Consider the following 24,172-nt stretch of genomic DNA (forward strand, 5'->3'; position numbering starts at 1 on the left):
GCTACACTTAGGGCTGCATTGTCCTTAGCCCTGTAAGCTGTGTTTCTCTCCTTCAGAAGCTCCTATACCTTAGGGATGAGCAATGGCTTCTGGCTAGCTCTAATAGTGATACTCTTGGTATTTGTTACCTCATCAATGAGGTTTAAAGTGTATGCCATCCCTACCTCAGTGTATTCATCAATGTTCATATGCTGCTTCAGTGTGACTGCCTCGTTGACCATATCCCAGTTGTTTCTTTCAAAGTAGTCTTGGAGGACCTCCATAACCCCCTCAGGCCATGCCCTGATTTGTTCCTTTGTGGGGTTTCTCTCTAACCAGTGCAGGGTTGTAAGCTGGTGATAGCAAGATGGGATAATGGCCACATTTTCCCATTTGTGGAAGTTGCACTGCCTTATAAGCTTTCTTTAAGTTTATGTATGCTTTGTTAAGGATATTATAACCCCTTGTAGGAATATCCACATACTGATGGTAGTGTGGGGGTACTTCTTTCAGATCTGCTTTATTACAGTCACCAGCTGCCACATGTACAAATCAGAATATTTGCTCTGCAGCTCACCCATATGATTGCATAGGTTATTTAGAGCCTTAGTTGTATTAGCACTAGGTGAGATATACACCACTGTTACACTGACCCCATTCAGCTCCCTGGTCAAGTAAAATGCTCTACATTTAATGGACAGGAACTCTAAGTTCTCACAGCAGTGTGATAGTATATTTTCTCAGTTGTTGCATCATCTTTTGTTAACACAGATGTAGATTACACCTCCTCTGGTCTTCCCACACAGTGTATGTTTTCTGTCTGCATGAAACAGCATAAAATTCTATATGTTTACTGCACTATCATTTATCTTGTCATGCAGCTACATCTTAGTAATCAAAAATAAACAAATATTTCTCACCCTGTCCTTGTTGGAGAGTTCTAGTCTCAAGTAGTCCATCTTGCTATCCAGTGATCTCACATTAGCTATCAGTATAGTTGGCAGTACAGGTCTATAGGGGGTTGGCTTTTAACTTTATATCAGTACCTGCTCTGCAACCTCTTTTCCTTGTTCTCTGACATCTCTTTCTCTTTTTTCTTGCCCAACATATTCCAGAAACCTGTTCTACCAGTTTCAGGCACTTTAGAGTGTGAAGAGCTAAATTACCCAGCTGTTGTAGCTCTGTACAAGTAGTAGGCCCCAGATACTCTGCATACTTGAATGCATCCAACCAGCAACATGTAGATGTTGACTGTTTAATTTCTAGTAACTTCTGTCTACTATAAGTTATTGTACCTTCAACTGGAAGTGCAGAAACTGATTTTTTTTTAAATGATGTATCTGATATCAAGCTGTATAGTGTGATGAAAAAAATTGCAATAATAAAGAAATGTCTGGATGAAGGAATGTAAAGCAGAGCACAATTGTCTTGGCAAAAGGTAATGCCTGTGAGCAATGAATGACATAAACATTTGCGCCATGTCATTTTTGAACACATGCCAGGATAGATGTCAAAGAGATACATAACAATCATGGGCACCACAGAAATACAGATATCAGACATGTCACCAAGCACACCCTTGAAGGGTTTACAGCACTTTCTTGTCATAAGGTACATGGATGTCTTACCTTGTAGGACAAGGCCTAAAAAAGTGGTCCTATGACTGTGCCATAAGTATTGTCTGTGTGTAAGCCACTGCTGTCTAACAGACAGATGTTACCAGATTCAAACCTATGCCTATTATACTAAGCTCTATGCAGACCTCTGTTTTCACTGCATTTGCAACATCAAATAACAATGGAGGCTATGAATGCATTAAGAAAGGAGTTACAAACATAATATGGACAATTATATTTAGTCAGAATGCTGGAAAGAGGCTACACATGTTACTGTCCATATAACAGAGGGCAGTACAAGATCATCTTTGACCAGGAAGCTGTTTCTATTGTGTATTACATGCACTGTCTCAGAAATGAAAAACAGTATATCTGTGTAGGTATGCTATACAAGCCAGTACTCAATGCACGTGTCACAGTAGCATTCACAGCATGGCATACCCTGAATAACCATTTCACTTCCATGCAATCACAATCAGTGATGATATAGCATTATTCAGCATAAAAATGGATAAGAATAACTAGATACAATGATGTTTATGTAACAGTACATTCATATAATATTGCTCTTTCAGGAACTGAACAGCAAGCTATATGACTCTACTGACTAATGGCACATGAATGAACCACAAGTGCCACAGTGGAAGTCTTAACACAAGTGTGACACTCCACCTATGCTGACTTATTTCATCAGATATATATGTTGTAAACAATCTCTTTGAGATAAAAGGGGTGGTGGAGGCCTCTCCCACTCTAAATGCACACAATATAACTATGATGGATACCATTCATACATTACAGTATAAGGCCCAACAATGCTAACAGGCACTGGATGTGGATATTGAACTGCGGTGGTGGTGCTGCGGTAGCATTGTCACCTCACAGTAAGACGTTGTCTTGTTCAATTCTCAGCTAGAGCGTCTTCTGTGTGGAGACATGCGTGAATGGGCATACCTTCATTGAAGGTTGTGCGTCAGGGCCGGCAACTCAGCACATAAAAATATACTGCCAATCATTAGCGGACCGGAGTTCCGCTGAAGCGACCCCTAACTGGGAAAAGCCGAAAGACACAACAACTGTATGTGGATATTGAACACATGAGCATTTGACAACAAATGATATTGTACAGGTTGAATGCACCACAACAGAAGTGTCACTACAACTGTGAGATATGTCATTATGTCAAGGCATTGCATCATGTTACTGCTGCAAGTGATATGTGTGTTTGTAATTGCTGTACTAAGTCAACAATATACAGAATGCTGTCTTCGTCACTTGTGCCAGAGGTTAAAGTTACCTACATATGTTATGCAAGGAAAATGTAATCACATGTCATCATTACTCTGAATAAAAGCATTGTTATGTGACAAATGATCATAGCTTTTTCTAACAGGAATCAACATCTATGGTACTCAGGGATGAAGTCCCCTACAAAACAAAGCAAAAAAATAAAATAAAAAAAAAGAAATTTAGAATTCCTATGTGAAGGCAACTTTAGGCTGCCTTTTTTAGTTGAAATGCCATTTAGCTAAGAGGATTAAGACTCTGATTCAAGCTATTTCCTGTAGTCAAGGGTATAGGGTTTCATTTCTTCCACCTACACCTGCTACTGTGTGACTCTTTGCAAGTCAGTTGACCAGATAGTGCTCCTGGGTTGCCTCTAAAAAGGGACTCTTATGTCTAGGGAGCTTACCTGTTTAGCAAATCTATAACAAAAAAAAAAAAAGGAAGGAAGAAAAAATGCTATTTACATGGGCTTCAATTGCACTGACAGCTCAGACCCCTTCACAGAAGACAGATAGAAGACAAACACACCCACATGTGCTGGCATCTGCTTCACAAAGAAAGGTACACATACAGACAGTTTCTGGCCTCAGTATCTGCGTGCTTATCTAGCAGAATGGCTGTGAGGCAGAGCAAAAGAAACTAAGGAAGGTTCCACATAGCATCCCGTATGTCCACAGATGTTTCTGGAGCTTCATCAGCACGGAGAGCTCAGTATGTTGAAGTGATTTGTTTTCACTGCACTGGTTTTAAAAGGTTTGTTGATTTCCCACTTGTTGATGATGGAAGAGGATAACTATTTGCTTATAATATTAATATCTGCCTCTCTGGCTTGATACTTTAAAGTTCTTATGGTTGTACTTAATCCAACCTGTATAGACTATATATTATATTTCAGATTAAGTCAGTGTCTCAGGGAGCTTCTTTTTACTAAATATGCTCTTATGTTGTACGTACAAAGTAGCTCTTTTTGAACCTATAATGTTTGTACATACACTTTGAAACTGTATTGCATTAATGATTATAACTCTGTATCTCACATTCTTCATGGTGAATGTACACCCTCAATTTTGTGCTGTGGAAATGTTTATCTTGTAATATTCTTGATTATTTTACAGCCTCTGCTATCCTTATTAGTTTAATTTTCTGTAAAAAAATAAGTACAAAATGCCACAAGCCAAAATTATAACTGAGAAGGATCTTTTGACCAATACACCTAGCCAGTTATCAAATCTGAAACATATTTATCCTAATGCTGGACTTATCACAGTTCGGCTTTGTTAAAGGAAGGTCATGCCTATTAAATCTGGTGGACTTTTTTGAGAAGATCACCAAGGCATTGGATGAAGGTAAGAGTGGGCACACAGCTTACCTCGACTTGGCCAAGTCTTTTGATACAATACCCCCTCAGGCATTATAGACAAGCTCACTAATTTTGGTATAATCCGTTTATTACCAGCTGGATAGCCAACTGGCTCACTGATAGGATCCAGGAGGTCAAAATAGGTGAGGCCACCTCCACCAAGAGGCCAATCACTAGAGGTGTCCCTCAGGGATCAGTACTGGGACCGCTCTTTTTTGGCATCTGTTTCTCTGAAATGGAAGCAAATGCCGAATGTTTATGGCTATCTAAGTTTGCAGATTAATGCAAGCTGGGGGTTATCAACTTCCCTGCAGACACTAACATTCTTCACTAAGATCTATCTCTGACTAATAAATTGTGCTAAAGTCATCGTCTTATACTTAATGCTCAGAAATACATAATTGTACCCTTTGGGAAGTCAGCCATCCCGGCAGAGTACCATGTTGATAACACACCCCTAAGAGTTGACCCAGTGGTCAGGATTTTTGGTTACACACAAAGACAGTAGCTTTACCTTCGACCACCATGTGGCCACAGTGGTAAGAAAATCCTTTTATGTTGTGCAACTTATAAGTTAGTACAAATTGAAATCCACACAGTGCTCAACCAGGTAAAATTCAGCAAATAACAGAAGAAACCAAGTCAGTCAGTCAGTTAGCAGCACAGCAAACACCTTTTAATCCACAGAGATAAAATCCACAAGTAACGGTTAAGCGCTTTCATCTGACATAACAGACATCTTCAGAACTAAGTTACTCAATCAAATTAACAATTAAATAGCAGAGCCAGTGCTTACATGCCCTTCCTGTAAGCCAATACATTTGCTTTCAGCATGCTGGTCTTAAAGCACTTTTACAACACATTTAAAACGTATTTCAAATGTTCCTAAAACACATGAAAACATATTATTGCTAAAAACAAAACATTAAACTTGTTGTGCCCTTCTTTTTAACTCACTAACAATTGAAATACTCTCATTAAGTCCTGGTGGATAGGTAGCATCAAATTTAAGCTGCCATTTCATTTCTTTATGCAGCAATCTATTATCCCAGTCCCCAGTGACATCTTCCATTGAGAGTTGTTCCAAAATCACAAAATTAAAATTTTTAAAACCAGAAAAATATACAGAGTGTCTAGCTAGCACACCTTTACTATCCTTTTTATTTATACTGTACACATGCTGATAAATTCTTTGCTTCAATGAATTAATAGTTTTTCCAATATAAAATGCATCGCATGTGCAACAGGTAGCTAAATAAATAATCCTTTGTGCTTTGCAATTCAACACTTTTTGTCTATTCCATACTTTTATTTTCCTCAGCACTTTACCATTCTTTTCCATGTTAATAAACTTACAATAAGAACAGTGCTCACATCTTCTAGTTAAAGGAACACCATTTCCTATACTTTCCAGTAGTCCTTTAAAGTTTGTCATGTTTCTATATGTAAAAGTCGGTCTGGTATTAAATAACCGACAAATATCACTACCCGCCTGTAATCATTTTTCAATTTCCTTAGAGTCAGTGGTGTAGTGCATTACCATATTGTTACCCAGTTGGAAACTGGAACTGCTAGTCCTAGTCACAGAATTTTCCTGACAGTTAAAACCAAACTTAACGATGGGTGCAAATTTGTTCTGCCTGCCCGCCTAAACCTCAGTAATGATTTTATCCAACAAGTCACTTGGGTACCCTCTTTCTTTGAACATTTCTCTTAAAACTGAGAATTCCCTTAAACATTCTGAATTCTCTGATGTAAGCCTTGAAACATGAATCAACTGACTCTTCACAATACTTTCTTTTCATACATAGGATGACAACTCGAAAAATGTAGAAATGTATTGCAGTAAGTAGGCTTCCTAAAATTTTTTGTGACCAATGAACCTTCCCTTGGTTATATTAATATCAAGGTAATTAATAGTGTCATTACTCATCTCATGCAAAAATTCCAGAAATTCTGTATTTTTCTGCATAAAGTCTACAAGCATGTTCAATTGTTCACTAGTACCTGTTCAAATAAAAAGTAAATAATCCAGATATCTATGATATGTGAGACAATATTTAAATAAAGGTGTTTTAAACAATAAATGCAATTCCCACCATAACATCACCGCGTTTGCAAATAATAGGGCACAGGCTGCATCCATTGTTACGCCCTGGTTTTGTCTGTAAAATTCACCTTCAACACTTGTTGTTCAATACTATATCCATAAAAGAAACAACCATTTCTTGTCCACTCATATTTAGTCTACTAAATTGTGATATTATATCTTTAAACCAAGTTAAACCCACATCCTGTGGTATTGCAGTGTACAAACTGTGTACATCACATGTAACCAGTAAAGAGTGTTGAGGTATAATAACTGGTTGTAACTTATTCAGCAAGTCCCACGAGTCCTTAAGCACATGTGGAAATTATTCAAAAATGTGCTTCAACCTACCATCCACATACTTAGCAAGTGGCTCAGTAACTTGAGCACTTGCCAGAAACAATTGGACATATCGGTGGGTTCCCTATATTAGTATGAATCTTAGGTATCCCAAAAATTTTTGAAACTATAGTTCTTTCCACATGCAAATATTCATACAGTGACCTAGGAATATGATCAAATAACAGTAGTTCATCTAAAACAATCTTAATAGACCTGTATGCTTCTACGTCGTTCAATAATTCAGTCATATTGTCACAATAATCATGAACCCCAATATTACAAGACCGCCACCTTTATTGGGTTTCATATAGTGAACACTTTTATTACTTTTTAAATCATTTAACAACAAATAATCTTCCTTTGTTAAATTATAATATCTATTTGTCTTTTTGTCCAAAGTACTTTTAATATACGTCTTACACTGTCTTTCAAATATATTAACCAAACTATTTTGTGGTGGGTTAAATGTACTACTTCGCTTAAATTATTAGTTTCACCATTATTCACATTAGCATTGTCAAACATAATGTTTAAATTCAACTTTCGACCAAACATTTTAAGGTACAAAATAATATCCGCCACATGGGCCTTGTTCGCAGGGATAAAATTAAACTCCTTAAGCAACAAATTATGATGTTCTGGCCCAATAGTCAAAGAGGAAAAATTATAGATGTTAAAATTAAAAAAAGTTGTAAAGTCAACAGTACCTGAATATGGATCAAGTGCGTTGAATATGTCAACTGCAACATTTAAGTCCACCTCTTGGACTTCTGATAATTGTTGTAATAATTCCTCTTATTGTTCTTCTGGTATCCATTGTCCTTGTCCCTGTTGTTGTACTGATATCGCCCCACCAGTCTCTCCGACCACCTGGGGGCTTCTGAGCCTAAAGTGTGCCCCCCTTCCAACTCAGTTTGTTGTTCTACCCGGTCTCCACTATCCACATCTTTTTCACTGGTGTTCATTCTCCTAGGTGGTGGATACACTGTTTTCCTCCTATATTCATCGTCATCTTTCCTGAGTTTCTTATCTTTCTGGACCCTTACATTCACCAATTTCTGTTCAATAATCTGAAACACATGATTGAATTTGGCTTTATAATCCGGAAATTGAACATCAGAGGTGATAGAGTTGACTAGTCCATCAATATCGTGCTTATACTGCCCCATCCATCTCTCATTGTCTTTAATGAGCAGTTTTGTTAACTCAAGCCCAGTCCGGTCGAAAAGATCAACTAATTCCATATATAAAACAGAACTGACCTCCACCCCCTGAGGATATTTCCACAGACGCAAGCCTTTCGGTACATGTTGTCTGCGAACACTCTCCTCAAGAAAGTAGTTGTCCAACTGAACACATTCAAACTGGTACACAGATTGTTTTAGTTGAAATATTTGCTCACGAATGGTCATACAGTTACCAGTCTCATTAAAAACAGGAGCAGGTTGAATATCATGTTTAAGTTGTCAAGCCAAGCATGAATTCTAGACACAGAAGTGTAATCGCCTGTAGTTTCCCTACTACTTTTATCCAAACTTTTTTTTAGAGTTGTTAAAAGTTAGGGTATGACATCTAGGTCCAAAGAGGTCATTATCCCACTGTACTCCACCTTTATCAGACCAGTCACAAAGTACAATGCTCCCTTTGGTATATACCTGACCAGGCATATGTAGCAACTAAAGTGAACTCAGAGGTTCCTTACAAAAAGAATACAAGGCGTAAGAATCCTGCTTCATGCAGAGCACCTTAAAGCCCTTTCCCTCTGCTCAGTCTCCTATAGATTGCTGAGGGGTGATCTATGCCTGGCTTACAAGGCATCCACCAACCCCACATTTATGAATCTCCTACATATCCGTAAGTCAAAGAACACTAGAAATACAAGGTAGAGGGACCTAAATTTTGTCTGTAACTTAAACAGAACATGTTGGAAAGACAGCTACATGTCCCAGAGACTGCCCCTCCTATGGAACAGGCTTCCATCCATGTGAAGCTGAGTTCGTCTATTACCCAGTTTAAGCACAACCTAGACCAGTGGATGGGGAATAGGAAATTTACACTGAGCCTGGCTCCCATGTCCCTTATGGACAGAGGTAGCTTATAAATGCCTGGCCCTCAATGTCCTGTTTGGATGCAGGATATCATTACTCTTTTAGGAAAACTTGGCTAGGCTTAGAAAGGCCCCTTGAGTCATTAGCCTAGTAGCAGTCTATGGATCTATGAATCTATGAACAGCACTAATAATTGTAAAATGCAATCAGTCAATAGATACTTTCTTCTTAAGTAAGTTTGAGATAATACATTATAATTTTCAACACTTTCTCTAGGATTCAATAACTTTGCCACATTATGGTGAGCACATGCAGAATGCATGTAGTTCAGAGACACAGTTACTACTAGCAGAGAAAAGCGAGCAGCAATACCGGTTGTGGTATATGCTAATGGCCATATAATGACATGGTAATGAGCACCATTATTTAAATGAGTGGGTTGATGTATGCTAATAGGCATATAATGACACCGTAATGAGCAACATTATTTTATTGAGTGACTTGGTGTATGCAAATGAGGCAAAGCAAGATGGTGGAGCAATCCCTAATTATATAAATGCTGTGCCATTGAGGAACTCATGTAAATGGAAATTGCCGAATCTCCTTCTCTTGCCGAAGGAAATGTGAAAAAATATTAGGGTTGTCACCACAATAGTAAATGCACACCTGCAGCAAGCTGCTATTGCTACTACAAGTCATGACAGTGAGCCTCATCATGCATAGAGGTGCCATGTCAAATTACCATACTTATATTTTAATGACTTCATCACACTGACATAGTAGACCTGTACCATGTGGATAAGGGGACCACGTAAGACATTGTAGACATGTCAGCCTTTTCTGCAGCTCCATGAAAGTCATGGATTGTTAATCCATGTGGATACCAAGCTAAGTGTGGCTTTATGCACACTAGCTACTGGCATCTTTCAGCAATCTACTGGGGACACAGTGGGGATATCTCAGGTATTTGCCTTGACAGTCCTCTATCAGTTCCTTGATGCCATGTTACTGTATGTAGATTGAACGTATGTGGGCAAGCACCTTGTGGGGATCCTAGGATATAGCTTGTTTCTTGGTGGTACTGGAGAAGAAAGACTACACCCACATTAAAATAAAGACCCCACCTGGTAAACTGGGAAAGAAGTATGTAAACTGCAAAATGTAACACTCCATTAACTGCAAGATTGTCTGTAATGGACAGGAACAATGTGTCTGCAAGCCATCCATGCAGTTATCATGACTCCCACATATGGCACACCTGTGACTTGTGCCATTGATTTTGCAAGGGGGTGACTTCCTCAGGGACATCTTATTGGTAATACCAGATATGCCCTAGAACCTTGGATGATGACACCTACCAGAAATACACTGAATAAAGCAAACCAGGGGAAGAACTACACCCAGTCACAATGAAAAGGCATTACTAAACATGTAACAGAATAAAAAGTGAGTGACAACAAACACGGCTATATAAAATAAACCAAAAAGCTTTTATTATAACCTACTAAGTGCTTTCGCATTGACCTCAGTCCTTCATCAGACATTAAAAGTACACAAATTAACACTCACTATTTAAAATCCAAACCACAAATGACTGATTCCAATTATGACATCATAAGCTATCCAATCAGATATAGAATCTCTGACAGCAAATTAGCACACCGTCTGCCAATCTGTACTAAAAAATAAAACAAAGTATAATTTCTAGTGTAGTTTAAGTAGAAATAAAAAATACTTGTCTACTCATTACCCAGTTCTAACAGTACATATGTGCTTAGTCACAGTAGAATATACAAGTCCAAAACCATTAAATATACTTCTGTGAGACTCAGATCAATTGATTGCCAGGATTACACGACAAAATGACTGAATGAAATTTAATGTCTTGTGTATACTTGCTTAATTTAGCTTTCTACGTAAAAAAAAAAAAAAAAAAAACATATAAAAGCTGTAGGTTCCTATCTGTTGCATTTAGAATTGCTACATGTTTCCAACATTCAAAATTCAATGTTTACAAGTGGCTGTAACCCAAAAAAGAAAGCAGGGAAGTCAATTTCTTAAGCATAGCCCAACACTGCAGTGAAATGTAAGAACTCCTAAATGCATACCATGAAGACCAGTTAAAAACAAACTGCTGCCACAACAACATAGTTGAATCATCTATCTAACAAGAAAATATAAAAAAAGAAGAATAAATACCAAAGTTCCTGCATTCAAGTAGATAAGCCATGACAGTTGATAAAACCAAAAAAAAAAGTTCAGTATAAAACAGGTGTGGTATTATAATCACAATCTTGATGGGCTAAGCCCATGTATACACATGAAATGTAAAAACTATAAGAATACAAGCTAACTAATGTTACTAAAAACATCAACCATCATTCAAGTGTTATATGTAGAAATGGGTATGTCTGTTTACAATCATAAGGTCTTAAAACAAAAAGAGCACTACTCAGTCAATAAAAGTAAAATGAATACACCTTACCTAATAAAAACTCATGTCAGAGGAGTAAAAACACCTTGTTGAAGTTTCCAGTAGTTTACTCAGTTAAGCAGGTAGGTGGACAAGTGCTCTTGTTCTAATACATTACATTCAACAGGTCAGTTGTTTAAATGCGGTTGCAGACAATGGTGGAAGGGTCCAGTGGAGCTGATTGGAGGAAAATCTGGAGACATTCCCAAGTCTTAGAGGCTAGTCCCTTATTTTTAATATTCCTGAAAGACCCATGAGGGTTTACTAGCTCGGCAGCCTGTGGAACCTCATTCTTAGTTACATGGCTTTTATTTTTAACAAACAAAACATAACAACACTATGAGCTATCACTGAAGTACTATATTTAAGAAAACACTTTCCCGAGCTTCATCAGGTCCATCTAATGGAGTGGTTTACACTTTGATCATTGCAAATGCCTGCTTTTATGAGGCTATCACCAGCCTAAAATTAGCATCATGTTTGTCTCTCTGCAGCACCATCAAGATGAGTATCTATATGTACAGACTTCTTGCATTAGCCAAGAATCTAACCCAAGTCAGCTACTTGGAAAGCAGCTATGCCCATCACTATACCACCAATGCTACTTGGTGATAGTCTTGTAAAAGCAGGCATTTTCAATGATCAAAGTGTAAACATAACGCAAGCACTCAGGTCTCTCAACAGCAGGTACAAATACGACTCAGTCATTGTCCACGCTGGTGTAAACGACCTGAGACGTACCTCCTTGGACTACATGAAAAGAGACATTGAGGAGCTCTCTGATTATGTAGCCCAGGCAGGTATGACCCTGACCTTGAGCAGTATCCTACCTTCACCAAGAATGATGCCACAATACAGAGATAAGATGATCAGCTTTAACAATTGGCTTAAACTCTGGTGTCATTCAAAGGGGATCCAATGTCTGTCTGCCTGGGATGACATGCTGGACAAGCCACGCTGCTTAAGGGACGGCTTGCACCTGTCACCCTGGGATTCGGATATTGGCAAAGGCTCTTGCCACCCCATAGTGCCTTTTTAGGCAAGGCTCAAATTCTAAACCTACCACCCTAGAACACAAAAAGGAAAAAACTAAGGGTAATGCTGCTCAATGCCAGAAGTCTAAATCTCAAAATGCACGCCTCGAGGCCCTTCTCAGTATGGAGAACATCGATGTCTGTGCAGTGACAGAAACCTGGTTCAAGGCTCCTGAGAGCACCCCAGCACTATCAGGTTTTACCTCTTATCATGCGTTCCGGCCCCAAAATCCGGACAATACCAAGAAAGGAGGGGGGGTATCCATATTCATCAAGGACACCCACACCTCAAGACTGGTGGCAACGCCGCGATGCATCGGAGACCATCCAGGTGCAATTAACCATAGGCAAGACTGCTCTGCAAATTGTAGCATGTTACAGGCCACCCTCACAAACTCAGGAACCTCACATGGCCTTCCTGAAAACACTAGAGGATAAATGTATCACCAAACACCATCATACTAGGTGACTTCAATTACCCTAATATAGACTGGGAACACTACTCAAGCCCAAACACCCTAGCCCAGAAGTTCCTGGGATTCATAAACTCAAATGCCATGGAACAACTAGTCACCATCCCCACAAGAGGAGAAAACATACTTGATCTCATCATCACGAACATGAGAGCACAATGTTCAACACCGGAAGTATACCCCTCACTGGTGAGATCAGATCACAAACTAATCTCGCTGGAGGTCCTCATCCCACCCCACCTGAAATAAAAAGACCACAGTAAAGAACTTCTCGAAGCCGACTTCACACTTCTAAAGACTAGTGTGGTCTCCTTTAAGGCCCCCGAGCCAGCGGAAAACAGTACTCAAGCCGCTGAATCACTTACAAATGCCTTCTACCAGCACCTGCAGGACTGCATGGATAAGGCAATCCCAAGCAAAACAAAGACTCTTTGTACCAAAGGCAAGCGTCCAGTCTGGTGGACCCCAGCCATAAACAAACTCTACAACAAAAGGAGGAAGCTACTACAAGATAGAGCAAAATCCTTAAAAGGTAAGACACCCTTGATCACTATAAGTAAAAAACTAAGAGCTCTCATAAAATCATCCAAAGCAAATTTTGAGAGAAAAATAGCTAAGGACTCAAAAGACAATCATAAGGCCTTCTTTAGCTATGTTAGAAACCTGGGAGGAAACTCCCAGATATGCTCAGAACTAGTTCAAAATGATGTGTAGATTACTGATCCTACAGACATTGCCAACATACTGGCTGACAGGTTCAGTGCAAACTCCCCCCTCCCCCCCAAAAGGAGAGATATCTATACCAAGCGATTGCAGCCCCCCAAACATCTCCAACGCCCAAGTGAGAACTGCTCTCTCCAAAGCAAGAAACACAGCATCCATGGGACCTGATGGTGTCCCCGGCTGTGTGCTCCACGAACTCAATGAGGAATTAAACCCACAGCTAGGACAGCTGTTTAATCATAGTCTTACCTCTGGATATGTACCCAGGGAGTGGCGCACTGCAACTGTGGTCCCACTTCACAAAGGCGGTGCCTCCACCGACCCTGAAATTACCGCCCATTAGCTTGACAAGCCTTATCTGCAAAGCCATGGAGAGGATCATAATGGACCTCATAAATAAAGACATAGGAATTTGCAGACTTTGGATCCATCCCAGTTTGGCTTTGTCAAAGGCAGATCATGCCTTCTAAACTTGGTTGACTTTTTGAAACAGTCACCAAAGCCATTGATGAGGAAAGGCAGTCCATACAGCCTACCTCGATCTGGCGAAGGCCTTCGATACAATACCCCACTCGGGTATCATTGAAAAACTCATCAGCTTAAATGTTAACCCATACATCACAAGATGGGTTGCAAACTGGCTGGTGACAGAACCCACAGATGTAAGACATTGTAGACATGTCAGCCTTTTCTGCAGCTCCATGAAAGTCATGGATTGTTAATTCATGTGGATACCAAGCTAAGTGTGGCTTTATTCGCACTAGCTACTGGCATCTTTTAGCAATCTACTGGGGACACAGTGGGGATATCTCAGGTATTTGCCTTGACAGTCCTCTATCAGTTCCTTGATGCCATGCTACAGTATGTAGATTGAACGTATGTGGGCAAGCACCTTGTGGGGATCCTAGGATATGGTATTGGAGAAGAAAGACTACACCCACATTAAAATAAAGACCCCACCTGGTAAACTGGGAAAGAAGTATGTAAACTGCAAAATGTAACACTCCATTAACTGCAAGATGGTCTGTAATGGACAGGAACAATGTGTCTGCAAGCCATCCATGCAGTTATCATGACTCCCACATACGGCACACCTGTGACTTGTGCCATTGATTTTGCAAGGGGGTGACTTCCTCAGGGACATCTTATTGGTAATACCAGATATGCCCTAGAACCTTGGCTGATGACACCTACCAGAAATACACTGAATAAAGCAAACCAGGGGAAGAACTACACCCAGTCACAATGAAAAGGCATTACTAAACATGTAACAGAATAAAAAGTGAGTGACAACAAACACGGCTATGTAAAATAAACCAAAAAGATTTTATTATAACCTACTAAGTGCTTTCGCATTGACCTCAGTGCTTCATCAGACATTAAAAGTACACAAATTAACACTAACTATTTAAAATCCAAACCACAAATGACTGATTCCAATTATGACATCATAAGCTATCCAATCAGATATAGAATCTCTGACAGCAAATTAGCACACTGTCTGCCAATCTGTACTAAAAAATAAAACAAACTATAATTTCTAGTATAGTTTAAGTAGAAATAAAAAATACTTGTCTACTCATTACCCAGTTCTAACAGTACATATGTGCTTAGTCACAGTAGAATATACAAGTCCAAAACCATTAAATATACTTCTGTGAGACTTAGATCAATTGATTGCCAGGATTACACGACAAAATGACTGAATGAAATTTAATGTCTTGTGTATGCTTGCTTAATTTAGCTTTCTACGTAAAAAAAAAAAACATATAAAAGCTGTAGGTTCCTATCTGTTGCATTTAGAATTGCTACATGTTTCCAACATTCAAAATTCAATGTTTACAAGTGGCTGTAACCCAAAAAAGAAAGCAGGGAAGTCAATTTCTTAAGCATAGCCCAACACTGCAGTGAAATGTAAGAACTCCTAAATGCATACCATGAAGACCAGTTAAAAACAAACTGCTGCCACAACAACATAGGTGAATCATCGATCTAACAAGAAAATATAAAAAAAAGAAGAATAAATACCAAGGTTCCTGCATTCAAGTAGATAAGCCATGACAGTTGATAAAACCAAAACAAAAGTTCAGTATAAAACAGGTGTGGTATTATAATCACAATCTTGATGGGCTAAGCCCATGTATACACATGAAATGTAAAAACTATAAGAATACAAGCTAACTAATGTTACTAAAAACATCAACCATCATTCAAGTATTATATGTAGAAATGAGTATGTCTGCTTACAAGCATAAGGTCTTAAAACAAAAAGAGTACTACTCAGTCAATAAAAGTAAAATGAATGTACCTTACCTAATAAAAACTGTCAGAGGAGTAAAAACACCTTGTTGAAGTTTCCAGCAGTTTACTCAGTTAAGCAGGTAGATGGACAAGTGCTCTTGTTCTAATACATTACCTTCAGCAGGTCAGTTGTTTAAATGCAGTTGCAGACAATGGTGGAAGGGTCCAGTGGAGCTGATTGGAGGAAAATCTGGAGACATTCCCGAGTCTTAGAGGCTAGTCCCTTATTTTTAATATTCCTGAAAGACCCATGAGGGTTTACTAGCTCTGCAGCCTGTGGAACCTCATTCTTAGTTACATGGCTTTTATTTTTAACAAACAAAACATAACAACACTATGAGCTATCACTGAAGTACTATATTTAAGAAAACACTTTCCCGAGCTTCATCAGGTCCATCTAATGGAGTGGTTTATACTTTGATCATTGCAAATGCCTGCTTTTATGAGGCTATCACCAGCCTAAAATTAGCATCATGTTTGTCTCTCTGCAGCACCATCAAGATGAGTATCTATATGTACAGACTTCTTGCATTAGCCAATAATCTAACCCAAGTCAGCTACTTGGAAAGCAGCTATGCTCATCACTATACCACCAATGCTACTTGGTGATAGTCTTGTAAAAGCAGGCATTTTCAATGATCAAAGTGTAAACCACTTGACACTCAGGCACCACTATCCAGCACACTACTGTGGGACATTTGGAGATGCAACTACCTCTGACAGAGGTCAGAAACTCCTCTGTCTCCATGAGAAGTGGCATGACCAATAATCCACCACTCATTGACCTACCTTCCCATGCCAGGTGGGCAGCTCATGTTTCAGCAGCACAAGTAATGTCAGTGGCCCTGTAGTGGACTATTCCATTATAAGTACAGTCCTGGCTGACTGCAGCATTAATGTCCACCACCAGACTTTTCCAGGCATATTCTTGAGAAGCGCAGGATACAGCCTCCTGTCTGAAGAGCCATTAGGCATGGAGATCAAGGCCCTGGAGAGGAACCTTACTCTATGTATCTGAGAACAAGGCCCTGGAGAGGAATCTTACTCTATGTATCTGAGAACAAGGCCCTGGAGAGGAACCTTACTCTATGTATCTGAGAACAAGGCCCTGGGGAGGAACCTTACTCTATGTATCTGAGAATATTGTTTTCTGGGTAGATTTATCAGCAGACTCAGCAGTGTCCACCTGCTTACTAAGTTTTTTAGGCATTGCTCTATAGGTATGGAAAACAGCGGCATTACCACACTGGTCATGAGTGGCCCAGAAAACTCCCTGACAACCCTTTTCTTCCTCTTGCCCATGTAATTTGCTGCTGATTTGCCTGACAGTCATATCTGTCTGTCCAGACAGTTTGCCTAATGTCATGCACATAATATAACTGAGCAAATGTCCTCCACACTATGATAGCCTTAATATTTCCCACTCTCCAAAGGGACTTCTCTGTTTCCTCTTATTAATAAAACATTTTGCACATGTTAAAAGTGTATAAGTTATAGAATAAGCAGATGGTTTTACACAAAGTGATAACAGAAGGCTGGCCTGAATGAGGTCACATGTGCTCTGAGTATTTGGTGATGAGTGTGTTTCCATTTAGGCTTAACAATAATTCAGCACTACAGCTGCCTTACTCTAGCAGTACAGCAATAACTCCACTTGTTCAATAACTCATAAAAGTATTGTCAAAGCTGTGCCATTAGGTACTTCAGTACCACAGCAGCTAACATTACCCATGGTTTAAAAAGTAAAGCAGGGTAAGTAGCAGCAGCCTTATAAAAGTTCTAGAAGATGTATTTATAGAAGCAATTAGTGTAAAATGCTCCTGTTGCTAGTTTCAAAGTTGTTGCTCTAGGAATGCTTTTACAGAGCAATGGTACACTGTGCCCCCCATTACACAGCACATATTCAGATGTCTGGACATGGTGATTATGCAAATGAGAGCTCATCTCAATATTGCTTGTAAACCACTGAATTTCCATGTCTTGCTGAGTCAAACTCCACATTAAATTCTGCACAGCAACATTCATGTGTCTAGACACCAATAAGCAGCACTGTGCGTACACTGTTCATCCCATAGTTCCAGGAGATATCTGTGAGGGGTGGGAGGATGGCAGAATGGTTAAGGTGTTTACCTTGCAGACACAAGGTGCAGGGTTTGATTCTCACATGGGGTAATTGGCTAGGCTTAAAAATGGCCTACAAGGGCAGTTAGCCTAGTACTAATCTATGAAATGGAGTCACTGTAATATTAACAACTTATGAACAGATACAGAACTGACAGGTTTCATATCTTGAAGTGCATATTGCACTAGTCATGCATAGAACACAAAGGTGGTGTGTGGAGGAAAGCAAAATCTTCCTCCACCTGCTACAGAAGAACTGTCACAGGCTGTTACAGGAGGGGTTTGAAGGTCCTCAGTATAGAGCTGATGCACAGTTGTTTGGCCTAGGCAATGACACATGCCACTGCCATCCCATGTACTGGTGAACAGTGTTGTCACCATTATAGTGACATGAGGTGACGGCATCCAGATGTCCTGGATGGGTGAAGACTAACACAACAAAATATAGTGTAAGTACCCTTGTGAATTGTGATACCTACACATCCACCATGCCAAAATGTGTTATCCACATATTTTATACACTCCTGTTTCTCCCTTCATAGCCCCTGAAGCTATCACAGAAAATGTGTAGCTGCACAGGAGGAGGACAGAGTACCTTAGAGAGTGCTGCGGTGAATGCATATGTATCATTCAGTACATGTGTAATGTTAACAATCCGTTCAGGTAGTATAGATAAAGCATAACATAGTCTAAATATTCTCCACTTCTGGAACTTTTATGCTAAGTTCTATAGTTCAAAACTAGCAGTATCACTGTTAGATGGCATTACTGTATGTGTGCATAATACTTTATTTTTTTGAGGAGTTGCACAAGGATCTCAACACATTAAGGCTTTGTTTTCAGATTGCATATGGGTCTGGTTCTCCCCCTTAATTTTTTTATTGTGCCATCACTGGTAATTTCTTGTGGGTATTAGCTGTAAGTGTGAACAAAGTACCTACAATATTGTAATGGAAACTAAGCTTGGGCTGCTTTTATTCTCTTTATATGTACATTTGTCTCACATATGTCATTACTGTATGTTTGACTGCATTTTTTTCATTTAGGTTATTCAAATAGCTTTATGATTTAAGGCTTTATCTTTCAGGTTGTATGCAATGATGGCTATGGGTTTGATTCCCCCCTTGTCTGTATATCATGCCATATTTTTTTCTTAAATGTTTGGCGGCAGGTTATACGAGAACTAAAGGAGTAGCTCGAGAAGTTAAGTCTTTCTTTCAGATGGCAAATGATTCCTGCAAGTTTGATTCTGTGCTTTGATGTGTGTTATGACATCACTGGTAATTTGTGGAGGTTGTTTTTGTGTTTTTTAGTACAGTACCTACAACATTATAAGGTCCAAATATGTAAGAGCTGCATTTTTTCATTGTCTCTGTAAATTGTTCTCACAGACTTCCTCCTTTCTCACTATACTTGGTCTAATCATATTACTTTGTTTAAGTAGAATACTTTGTTAGCTTCCACAAGTAGTTTAACACTTAAAGACTTTGCCTTTTGACTTTAGCATTATGATAACTGTGTGTTCAGCGTTCAGTGATAATGGAGACAATGCACCATGCGCAAGTACAAATCCAGAATAATGAGTGATGTAGTTACCCAAAGTCCAGTGTTCTTCATTATCACCTGAAACTGTTATTGCCACTAAGTATGATAAAAAGTAAAAAGCTTAAAAGTTTTTCATTGTTGCTGAGCATATCTCTCGGATCTATATCACGTTATCGCAAACTGGAAATGTCGAACGTCAAAAGAGCATAAATGTAGAAAACTCGAAGTTCCGTTTTTGAGATCGCAGTACAGTGAAGGGATATTTGCCCTTTCCTCACTGTAGTGTGATCTAGGAGTTGGAATATATATTTAAGGGGGCACAGCCCCCCACAATACCAAATCTGAGTTTCATTATTTTCACTCTTTTGAGCATTCGACATTTTGCTTCTGCGATATGATATAGATGCTATCTCTCGGCTGTCCGTGGCATTAATTAGAAAAATTCTTAACACTGAATGCGCAACATGCCCTTCAAACATTGAACATGAACCTTTATGACTCAGAATGTGAAAAATTCCTCATAACGAGGTGACTTGATAGGTATGAGTAGCAATAATGAGTTTTCTACCCATTATTTTAGCTTTGTCCTTGTGTATTGAGCACAGACATTGAGAGCTGTGGCTGAGATGATGTACAGCAGATCCTAGATGTTATCCAACAGTCGTAACATTCTGTGCACTCTGCAAAAACACTAGTGTGGTACAGTGTTCTCCATTACTGCCAGCTGTCCATCAGTTGTCTAGTGTACCATTATTTTTTTGATGTTGGTGTATGTTGTTCTGTATAGTGTAGTACCTGTAACATTATCAAAGAAAAGCTCTATAAAAGCTGCACTTTTTCATTGTATCTGCACTTCTTCCCCCACCTTCTTTCTCACTATGCTTTGTACAACACATATTTATTTTGTTTATTATTTTGCTGCTCCCCATTTATTTTACAATTATATGCAACAACATCTAAACCTGCACCCATCCTTCCAGCAAGGTCTTTCAATCCCCCACAGATGGCAACACCCCCACTACCAGAAAAACCTGCACCTGGGTCCCAGTCTGCCACAGTTACCTCCACATCTCCTATAGCAGCATCAGTAGGCAGTTCAACCAGTCCTGCATTGGACATTGGTGCTCTTGTACCCAGCAGTAGCAGTACCTGTACAGGTGATAGCTTTGCCACATAGGAGATGACAGCTTTGTCACGTATCGGTAGCTGAAGGACATAGTGGAGGAGATCACTGGCAGGATGATAGATGATTGCATCAGCCATTTAGAGAAGCCATCCTGTGACTCATTTAGCCATGTTCCTACCCCATGCTGGCGTATCCATATGAGCTAGGGGCCAGAGGTGAGGGAGCCCAGTGTGGCAAGTAAACTCCTACTGGATTACAGCTGGAATGGATGGAAGGTATGCAACCCCATCCTATTTTGATTGTGATTTTATCCCACTTTTGTGTCGGCATCAGATCCTTTTTGTTGTCCAGTCCTCCCCATCACTGTTTTCTTTCTGTTTAATGCCTTTTTCTATTGTGTTCCCCCTCCCTCTGTCCCTCATTATGTCAGCACTTCACTGCTAAGCCAGTCTTGTCTGTCTTCTGTATTTGTTTGTGTGCCCCTGCTACCTACTCTATCTCTTTGACTTCCCTTACTACTTTCTCCAACTTCCCTTCTCCTCATGTGTCTCACATAAAAATGTTATCCCATCTTCCCCACCTCTATACTGCACATTCTTTAGGTTTCTCTTTTATGATGTTCTTCATGTTTCACTGTTGCAGTCATAACTGTAGGGTGATCCTGCCGGCAGGCAGCCCGAGGTCGGCCAGAATCCCAAAGTCTGGGTCCAGCGTCGGCTGTTGCAGCAAGAACCCTGACGTCAGAACGCAGAGGTATAAAGCTGACAGCCGACGCCATCTTCACCAGTCTTTCTTGCCGTGCGGTGGAAAGCAGCTCGCAAGTCATTGGTTGGCGTTTTCAGACAACGTGCTTTGATTGTCGTCAGTCTGAAGTTTTCTACTTCTCTTCTCAAGCTAAGTACCCCACTGGGGAAACTTTTTTCTTGCTCCTCCGATGTCAGAAAAAGGTAATAATTGTATATCGTGTGGAAAACAAATACCTCATAAAGATTTCCACTCTTACTGTCTACCTTGCTTAGGCCCTGACCACGACATTTCTTGCTGTCGGTTCTGTGCCAGGTTTAATTCTCGCACTATCAAGCGTAGGTACGATTGGGCCTTGAATTATTTCGGTAGACGATTCAATTATAGGATGTCGTCGCATACTTTACCGACAACCGGAATTCAAAAGAAACGCAAAGACAAGGATAGGCCTCCGAGGTCCAAACATGATATTTTGCAGCCAGAGCCAGCTTCGGGTTCGGTGGTCGTCAGTGAGGCACTTTTGCAGCCCCTGTCGTCCGCCACTTCGGAACCGATGGCCGACACGGACTCCCACGGGGAGCCTTCTAGGCCTAGTATTTTAGCTGCTGCAGGACCTTCGGACGTCGCTCCTTCAGATGGGTCCGGAACCGCTGTGCAGGTACTGGTTCTGAGGGGGTTTTCAGGCCTTCCAATTTCACTATTTCTACAAAGACAAAGGCAAAGTCAAAGACTCCTGTTAAACCAAGGGTTTCTTCTCAAGCTTCCTCGGATATAGCTCCCAAGTCCCAGAAGCAATTACTTCGGATGGCTGAAGATTTACTTACAATGATTAGGGGTTCTCACCCACCACCAGAAAAAAGGCCTAGACAGGATATTCCTTATGATTCATCTGATCAGGCTTCTGTGTCTTCTGTCTCTTCCTCTGACCAGGATTATTCTTTTCCTCCTTATGAGGATTCTGATGCAGAGGACTCTATTCCCTCTGCTTCTCCCCCTGAAGATTTCTCTTTTGGGGAAACCTTACATGAGATGAGGGAGCATTTTCATTGGGAAGGTCAGGATTACTCTGCTTCCCAGAAGAGACTTAGGGAATTTCTCCTTCTCCCTCAACACAGACCTTTGGCTATTCCTCCTGTACTTGTTATTGTGGATGATGCTTTTCTGAAGCTAACCTTAATCCTGATTCCTTGCCTCCTGCTCCTTCCAAGCCTGATAGATTTTACAGAGTCCCTGACTCCCATCAATTCTTATTTAAGAACCCTTCTGCTGATCCTGAAACCATTTCTCAGGGTTCTAGGGCTGCTAAGGCCGCTTCATCTAAAAATCCTATTCCCTCTGAAAAGGATTCTCGTGCCTTGGACAGGTGGGGCAAAAAGGTTTACACTTCTGCTACCCTTTCTATTAGAGCTTTAAATTGCCAGTTTCACATGTTCAAGTATCAGCAATTTCTTTTGTCTGTTCTAAAGCAAAAGCTCTCTACCTTTCCTGCATGTGCAGAGGACAAGGAATTACAGGATGTATTGCATGCAACTGAACAAGTTAGCAAACATAGTTTACATTGTGGTTTTGATGCCTTAGAAGCTTCTTGCAGGGCCGCAGCCACTGGTACTGTTATCAGGAGACATGCTTGGCTTCGTGAACAGAATTTACCAGAACAGGTTAAGGCTAAACTGTTAGATGCCCCTGTTCAGCATGATGTTTTATTTGGATCCAAGGCTGAGGAGGTTATTAAAAAGATGGAAGAAAAAGCAAAATCTATGCAGACTGTTAAAGATTTTTTACAAGTTCAGCCTCCTAGATTTTCTAGAAATTGGCCCTCCAAACATTGGTCCTTTCCCACTTCTGACAGGCCTCAAAGGGGAAGATATAGATGCTCCAGAGGTCGAGGGCAGGCTCAGGCCTCTTACAGGTCCAGACAATGGACTGCTTCTTCACCTAGAAGGGGAGAAGACAGACCTCAATCACAAAAGAAGCAGACCCAATGACTCTCTCCATTGGGCTACAGGTCCTCCTTGCCTGGAAGCCCCTCTCGGAGGAAAACTTTCTCTTTTCTACCAAAATTGGACTCATATTACCCAGGACAAATGGGTTTTAGACGTGATTTTAAGAGGCTACAAATTCCACTTTCATACTCTGCCAAGGTCTTCGGGTTGGCTGGATCTGCCAAAACATCAATGGTCAGAGGCCTTAAATCAAGTGGACGCTTTATTGGCCATGAAAGCCATAGAACCTGTTCCACTTCTAGAGATGGGAAAAGGTTTTTACTCCAGACTATTTCTGGTCCCAAGGAAACAAAACTCATGGAGACCTATTCTGGACCTTTCAGTGTTAAATACCTTTCTGGAGATTCCAAAATTCAAGATGCTTACTCTGCAACAACTTCTTCCCATGCTCTCCCAGGATGCTTGGATGGTGACATTGGACTTGAAGGAAGCCTATTTACACATTCCCATCAGACAGGAATGCAGAAAATACCTCAGATTCAAGGCAGGTTCAAGACACTTTCAATTCTCTGTACTGCCCTTTGGCTTATCTACTGCGCCCAGAGTCTTCACCAAGTGTCTGGCTCCAGTAGTAGCTTATTGCAGACTCCAAGGAATTCAAATTTACCCCTACCTGGATGACTGCCTTATTCAGGCGGACAGCAAGGATCTTTTACTTCAACATCTGCAGTTTGTTCAGCATCTTCTCCTACTACTGGGATTTTCAGTGAACACAAAAAAGTCACATTTGATCCCCTCTCAACAAATGATCTTTTTGGGAGCTCTTCTAAACACAAGTTTACAAAGGGCCTTCCTTACTCCAGAAAAACAAGTACAGCTGGCTTTAATTTTCAAGACCTTGGCTAATTTAACTCAGCTCACTGCAAGGAAATTCCTGCAGGCTTTGGGCTACATGGCTTCTTGCATCC

The sequence above is a fragment of the Protopterus annectens genome, chromosome 1.part0 (assembly GCF_019279795.1).
Source record: "Protopterus annectens isolate FY-2018-M chromosome 1.part0, PAN1.0, whole genome shotgun sequence".
In the NCBI taxonomy this organism is placed as follows: Eukaryota; Metazoa; Chordata; order Ceratodontiformes; family Protopteridae; genus Protopterus; species Protopterus annectens.